The sequence below is a fragment of the Arachis hypogaea genome, chromosome 11 (assembly GCF_003086295.3).
Source record: "Arachis hypogaea cultivar Tifrunner chromosome 11, arahy.Tifrunner.gnm2.J5K5, whole genome shotgun sequence".
Lineage (NCBI taxonomy): Eukaryota > Viridiplantae > Streptophyta > Magnoliopsida > Fabales > Fabaceae > Arachis > Arachis hypogaea.
In genome coordinates this window covers 60,523,646-60,531,073 of record NC_092046.1, presented here as the reverse complement: position 1 = coordinate 60,531,073, position 7,428 = coordinate 60,523,646, and the positions used below count along the sequence as shown (strand labels likewise).

Sequence of the window (7,428 nt, the reverse complement as noted above, 5' to 3'; positions counted from 1 at the left end):
TCAATCTCAAGAACTCCTTTCTTCTGATTTGTCCCATTATTCACAGGATTCCTTTCAGAGGTGTACATAAATTGGTTATTTGCAACCCTTTCAATGAGTTCCTGAGCTTCTGCAGGCGTCTTCTTCAGATGAAGAGATCCTACAGCAGAGCTGTCTAATGACATCTTGGACAGTTCAGACAGACCATCATAGAAGATACCTATGATGCTCCATTCTGAAAGAATGTCAGAAGGGCACCTTCTGATTAATTGCTTGTATCTTTCCCAAGCTTCATAGAGGGATTCACCTTCCTTCTGTCTGAAGGTTTGGACTTCCACTCTAAGCTTACTCAATTTTTAAGGTGGAAAGAACTTTGCCAAGAAGGCATTGACTAGCTTTTCCCAAGAGTTCAGGCTTTCCTTAGGTTGTGAATCCAACCATATCTTAGCTCTGTCTCTTACAGCAAAAGGAAAGAGCATAAGCTTGCAGACCTCGGGATCAACCCCATTGGTCTTGAGAGTGTCACAGATTTGCAGGAATTCAGCTAAGAACTGATGAGGATCTTTCATTGGAAGTCCATGAAACTTGCAATTCTATTGCATCAGAGAAACTAATTGAGGCTTGAGCTCAAAGTTGTTTGCTCCGATGGTAGGGATTGAGATGCTTCTCCCATAGAAGTCGGGAGTAGGTGCAGTAAAGTCACCAAGCACCTTCCTTGCATTGTTGGCATTGTTGTTGTTTTTAGCTGCCATGACTTCTTCTTGTTTGAAAATTTCTGTTAGGTTTTCTACAGAGAGTTGTACTTTAGCTTCTCTTAGCTTTCTCTTCAAGGTCCTTTCAAGTTCAGGATCAGCGTCAACAAGAATGCTTTTGTCCTTGCTCTTGCTCATATGAAAGAGAATAGAACAAGAAAGTATGGAATCCTCTATGTCACAGTATAGAGATTCCTTGAAGTGTCGGAGGAAAAGAAGAATAGAAGGAGAAGGTAGAAAGAGAAGAATTCGAACTTATCAAGAGGGATAGAGTTCGAATTGTTGATAGTGGAGGAGTGTTAGTCCTTTAAATAGAAGGATGTAAGAAGAGGGGAAGAATTTTTGAAATTAAAGTAAAAGATTTTGAAATAATTAAAAGAAATTTTGAAAATTTGATTGATGATTTTTGAGAATTAAAGTTGGGAAAGAAATTAAGTGATTTTTGAAAAAGATTTTTGAAATTAGAAATAAAAAAGATATGATTGAAAATTATTTTGAAAAAGATGTGATTAAGAAGATATGATTGAAAAGATATGGTTTTAAAAAGATATGATTGAGAGGATATAATTGAAAAACAATTTAAAAAGATTTGATTTTAAAATTAATGACTTGGCTAACAAGAAATTTAAAAGATATGATTCAGATATTAAGCCTTTCTTAACAAGAAAGCAACATACTTGAAATTTTTGAATCAAATCATTAATTGTTAGCAAGTATTTTCGAAAATAGTAAAAAAATGGAAAGAAATTTATTTTGAAAAGATATGATTGAAAAGATATGATTTGAAAAAGATTTGATTTTGAAAACTTATGAAATCTTGAAAAAAAATTGCATTAAAAACAAAATCTTCCCTCTTATGTCATCCTGGCGTTAAATGCCCATAATGGTATCCATTCTGGCGTTTAACGCCCAAAATGCTACCCTTTTGGGCGTTTAACGCCCAGCCAGGCACCCTGGCTGGCGTTTAAACGCCAGTTTTCCTTCTTCACTGGGCGTTTTGAACGTCCAGCTTTTTCTGTGTAATTCCTCTGCTGCATGTTCTGAATCTTCAATTCTCTGTATTATTTACTTGAAAAGACATAATTTTGAAAAATTTTTGGATTTTTAATGATGAGGAACAATCAAAATGCAATTAAACATGGAAAACTAAGATCAAATACATAATGCATGCAAGGCACCAAACTTAAAAGTTTGTATACTAAGGACTATAACAAATTGAAAAATGCATGTGAGAAACAACTAAACACACAAAACAAGAGAATTTAAAGATCAGAGCAAGAAAATCATCAAGAACATCTTGAAGATCAATGACGAACATAATGCATGTAATTTTCGAAAATTAGAAGAATAAAGACATGCAATTGACACCAAAATTAAAATTAGACACTAGACTTAAACAAGAAACATAGAATATTTTTTATTTTTATGGTTTTATAAAATTTTTTTGTGATTTTTCGAAAATTGAGTGGAAAAAAAAAGGGATTCAAAATTTTTAATAAGAATTTCAGGAATCATTGCAATGCTAGTCTAAGACTCCGGTCCAGGAATTAGACATGGCTTACTAGCCAGCCAAGCTTTCAAAGAAAGCTCCGGTCCAAAATACTAGACATGGCCAATGGCCAGCCAAGGTTTAGCAGATCATTGCTCACAACAGCAAAATTGATAGAAATCAACAAGCTCTTGTGATGATAAGTTGAAACCTCGGTCCAAAAGATTAGACATGGCTTCACAGCCAGCCAGACTTCAACAAATCATCATGAAACTCTAGAATTTATTCTTAAAAACTCTGAAGAACAAAATAGAAAATTTTTTGTAGTTTTGAAAAATTTTTTCGAAAATAAAAAGTAAAAAGCTTAAACATAAAATAAAATTACCTAATCTAAGCAACAAGATGAACCGTCAGTTGTCCAAACTCGAACAATCCCCGGCAACGGCGCCAAAAAATTGGTGCACGAAATTGTGATTATCAATGGCGCCAACAACTTGGTACGCACAATTGTAATCTCAACTCTTTATCACAACTCCGCACAACTAACCAGCAAGTGCACTGGGTCGTCCAAGTAATAAACCTTACGCGAGTAAGGGTCGATCCCACGGAGATTGTCGGCTTGAAGCAAGCTATATTCATCTTGTAAATCTCAGTCAGGCAGATTCAAATGGTTATGGAGGATAGATAATTAAAAGATGAATAAAACATAAAATAAAGATAGAGATACTTATGTAATTCATTGGTGAGAATTTCAGATAAGCATATGAAGATGCTTTGTTCCTCCTAAGCTTCTGCTTTCCTATTGCCTTCATCCAATCATTCAGACTCCCTTCCATGGCAAGCTTTATGTTGGGCATCACCGTTGTCAATGGCTACTTCCCGTCCTCACAATGAAAATGTTCCAAATGCACTGTCACGCACGGCTAATCATCTGTCTGTTCTCGATCATGTTGGAATAGGATCCATTGATCCTTTTGCGTCTGTCACATGCCCAACAATCGCGAGTTTGAAGTTCGTCACAGTCATCCCTTCCCAGATCCTACTCGGAATACCACAGACAAGGTTTAGACTTTTCGGATCTCAAGAACGACCGCCAATAATTCTAGCCTATACCACGAAGGTTCCAATCTTGGATTAGAAACCCAAGAGATACACACTCAAGCCATTGCTAGTAGAACAGAGGTGGTTGTCAGGCACATATTCATAGATGAGAATGATGATGAGTGTCACGGATCATCACATTCATCAAGTTGAAGAACGAATGAATATCTTAGAGAAGTAGTAGGCGTGAATTGAATAGAAAAACAGTAGTACTTTACATTAATTCATGAGGAACAGCAGAGCTCCACACCTTAATCTATGGTGTGTAGAAACTCCACCGTTGAAAATACAGAAGAACAAAAGGGTCTAGGCATGGCTGTGAGGTCAGCCCCCAAACATGAAAACGTCTATCAAAGTATATATAAAAGTGTAAAGCTCTATATCTAAATACAATAGAAAAAGGTCCTATTTATAGAAAACTAGTAGCCTAGCGTTACAGAAATAAGTAATTAATGCAGAAATCTTCTTCCGGGCCCACTTGGTGTGTGCTTGGGCTGAGCATTGAAGCTTTCATGTGTAGAGACTTTTCTTGGAGTTAAACGCCAGCTTTTGTGCCAGTTTGGGCGTTTAACTCCAGCTTTTGTGCCAGTTCTGGCGTTTTGACGCCAGAATTCTTAAGCTGACTTAGAACGCCTGTTTGGGCCATCAAATCTCGCGCAAAGTATGGACTATTATATATTGCTGGAAAGCCCAGGATGTCTACTTTCCAATGCAATTGAGAGCGCGCCAATTGGCCTTCTGTAGCTTCAGAAAATCCACTTCGAGTGCAGGGAGATCAGAATCCAACAGCATCTGCAGTCCTTTTTCAGCCTCTGAATCAGATTTTTGCTCAGGTCCCTCAATTTCAGCCAGAAAATACCTGAAATCACAGAAAAACACACAAACTCATAGTAAAGTCCAGAAATGTGATTTTTATTTAAAAACTAATAAAAACATAATAAAAACTAACTAAAATATACTAAAAATATATTAAAAATAATGCCAAAAAGCGTATAAATTATCCGCTCATCACACACCTTCATGCAGGAGCAACGAGAGTTCCATAAGAAACAAGAGGCGTATATGGATACGATAGCCGATGCCCTTTCTCGTTTAACTCTCCCTCCTCAAATCGCACAAAACACCTAACAAGCTCCAACCTCAAGTAGTTTACCTTCCCAACCTCAACCCAACCCTAAGGGTAGAATTAATGCCATTATCCTTAGGAGCGGCACTAAACTTGATAAGAATGTTGCTATGCCTACAAAGTTGAGGGAAGAGACAAACAATGAAGAAGTAGGAGATGAAAGGGAAGTGATGAGGAATGAAGATGAAGGTGTTGACAAAAGCGAGGAAGAACCACCTAAGGTCAAGGAGCCAAAGAGAAAGACATTGCTTGAAGAGCCTTTGCCCATTCCATTCCCAGCCTTAGCCAAGAAGGCCAAGAAACAAGAAGAGCTTGACCCAAATATGGTGGAAGTTTTCAAGAAGGTTGAAGTCACCATCCCCCTCTTTCAAGCCATTCAACAAGTGCCAAGATATGCCAAGTTCCTTAAGGATGTTTGTACTCACAAAGACAAGCTTGGCAACCTCAACAAAAAGTCGATAGATGATTCTATCTCCTCTTTACTTCCTAAAAAATGCAATGATCCCGGCCCATGTTTGGTCACTTGTTTGATTGGTGGGATGAAATTCATGGATTGTATATGTGATCTGGGGGCGTGCGTAAGCATTATGCCACTCTCCATTTATGAGAGATTGAATTTGTCACCCTTAAAGAGGTCTGGAGCAAGGTTTGTGCTAGTCGATAAAAGTATTGTGTCAGTTGTGGGGATTGCAGAGAATGTGCTAGTTAATATTCAAGGGTTGCTCTTTCTAGTTGATTTTCACATTTTGGAGATGATGGTATTTTTGTTGAAAAATGAATTTCCAAAACACCAAAAACTCACCGGCAAGTGTACCGGGTCGTATCAAGTAGTAAAACTCACTTAGAGTGAGGTCGATCCCACAGGGATTGATGGATCAAGCAACTTTAGTGGGTGATTAGTTTAGTCAAGCTAACACTGAGTGAATTGTGTGAAATTGTAGCCAACAGAAAGTAAATGGCAATGAATTTAAAGTTGCAGAATGTAAATTGGCAAGTAACATAAAGAGCAAGAAATATAAATTGCAAGAATCTTAAATGACAAGAAATGTAAATTGCATGAAATATAAAGGGTAGTGGGTGCTAGAAATTAAAATTCAACAGGAAAGTATAGATAGCAATCAAACAGAGAAGTAAAAGATGCAAAATCATGCAACAGATCTAAACAGAAGAGTAAAATGCCTTGAAGAATTTTAAGACAGAAAAGCAATGCTTAATTTGCAGCAATTTAAAAGTGGTTCAAGATCTCAGGAGTGGAAGAGACTAGATAACAATTCTAGATCTCAAATCCTTCCTTGATCCAACAAGAACAATTGCAAAATGAAAAATGGAAGAGTAAATTACAGAAGAAGAACAAGAGAAGTTGCAGATGGAGAATGAAAACAGAATTCCTTCCAATCTCAATCCAAAATTTCAAAACAGAAAAGAAAACTAAGAGAGAAAGCAAAATGAAAACTAAAGAGTGCACAACTCCCTATTGGAGCTAGCCTCCTTTCTAATCGATCTCCCCTTTGAAAATGAGAGTGATGCCTTTATATAGGCTTTTTACAAAATAAAATGAAATTGAAATGAAAAACAAATTAAATGAAAATCTTAATTCTAGCTTGTTCTTGTGCCTTTGAGTGATGATGTGGGCTTTGCTTGCTTTGGATTTGAAGAGAGATGGGTTTGTTGGCCTTGATTCAATTTGGTGAAGAATTGAATTTAATTGGAATTTTGGTTGAATTTTGGCCCAATATTGCACCTCCCAGGGACGGCTCAGTTGGAAAACCAAACTGAGCACCCCAATGTTGCTGTCCGTGTCAACTTGTGCATCCCAGCCTCCTTGGTGTGCTTCCTATCGTGCCAAAGTGTGGAGAGTGGGGGGAAGATAGCGCTCAGTTGGGAGAATGAACTGAGCTCCCCTTCTTTCCTTATGTAGCGCTCCACCTTTGAGTGTGAGGTCATGTGTTCGAACCTTGGGGGAAGCCTTCTCCAAATGTTGCACTTTGATTTTCCTTGAGGAGAGCCCGAAAAAGCTAAGTTGGGAAAGTGAACTGAGCACTATTTTGCTCTTGCCTTGCTTTCCTTGTGTCTTCCCCTTCGAGCCTTGGTGAAGCCACTTTGGTTTATTTTTGCTTATTTTTGGTCCTTAAATATGCCTTTCACTTATGCCTCAATTTCATGCCAAATATGGACTATTATATATCTTTGGAAAGCTCTGAATGTCAGCTTTCCCAACGCAACTGAAAGCACATCAATTGGACATCTGTAGCTCAAGTTATGGCCCTTTGAAGGAGGCATGATCATGCTGTAAACGCCCAACTTTTAACTTAGCGAAAATTCTTCCCTCCAAGCTAAGTTTCTTGTACGGCAAAGCTAAATTCACTTAGTGAACTGAGCTTTGAGTGCTGGTTGTGATGTTTCCTTGATTTGGTCATGGGCCACGCTTTTAAAAGCGTGGCCTAAGGCTCCAAAGTGTGCTCCAACTTCAAAGTGTGCCCCAAAGTTCTTTTTTTCTCCTTTTTAGCTTATTTTGTGCTTCTTTTTCTTCTTATTTCCTACCAAATTTATAAAATTAAAAGATCAAGAAAATATACCATTTAAGCATAAAAGAATGTAATATTTAAGCACTAATTATCAATTTTTTATATGAAAAAGCATAGAAAAACATGATATGATGACATGTCATCACAACACCAAACTTAAACCTTGCTTGTCCCCAAGCAAGAAAAGAATCATGCAATAAAGATTGACAATCCAAGGTAAGAAGAATAGCAACTCAATGTTCATGGTAGGCTAGTTTTCTATGCATGCTACAATCACAAAAGAAATGTAAATGATTGATGCTTCTATCTAGCTCATTTTATGAAATTTTTTTCTTATATTTCTTCCTTGAAACAAGCTTTTGCTTTTCTTATTAGCTTCTCCTTTTGGGTGCTTTGCCCCATGAGTTAATAACAAAGCTACGATTCTAAATGCTTTGTTTTCAAGTATTACCACTT

General features: G+C 37.3%; 1 non-coding gene across 1 annotated transcript; it reads left to right on the top strand.

Annotated features, from left to right (window-relative positions):
• Positions 1–222: 222 nt before the first annotated feature.
• LOC112725074 (small nucleolar RNA R71) lies at positions 223–326 on the top strand. Its single transcript, XR_003164203.1, has one exon. It is a non-coding gene; the product is annotated as a small nucleolar RNA R71 (small nucleolar RNA).
• Positions 327–7,428: the final 7,102 nt, after the last annotated feature.